The following is a 328-nucleotide window of genomic DNA, read 5'->3' as shown; positions in this document are numbered from 1 at the left end:
CCACCCCTGCATTCCTGGGATGAAACCACCTTGGTCATCAAGAAGATTATGTAATCTTCTTGACAGTTTTCTACATTCTTCTTGCTAGTATTTTACTGAGAATTTTTGCATCTATGTTCATTAGGGAAAGTAGCCTGTAGTTCTCTTTTACAGTTGGGTCTTTCTCTAGTTTTGGTATCAGAGTAATTCTTGCCTTCAGAAATGAATTTTGCAGAACTTCCCTTTAAATTTTATTGATGAGTTTGAGAAGAGTTGGCATTAAATTTTCTCTAAATTTTTTTGTAGAATTCAGCTGTGAATCCTCCAGGACCTGGGCTTTTCTTTGTTG

Source organism: Octodon degus, unplaced genomic scaffold (genome assembly GCF_000260255.1).
Source record: "Octodon degus isolate 3935 unplaced genomic scaffold, OctDeg1.0 scaffold00043, whole genome shotgun sequence".
Classification (NCBI taxonomy): Eukaryota; Metazoa; Chordata; class Mammalia; order Rodentia; family Octodontidae; genus Octodon; species Octodon degus.
Note: the sequence above shows the minus strand (reverse complement) of the source record.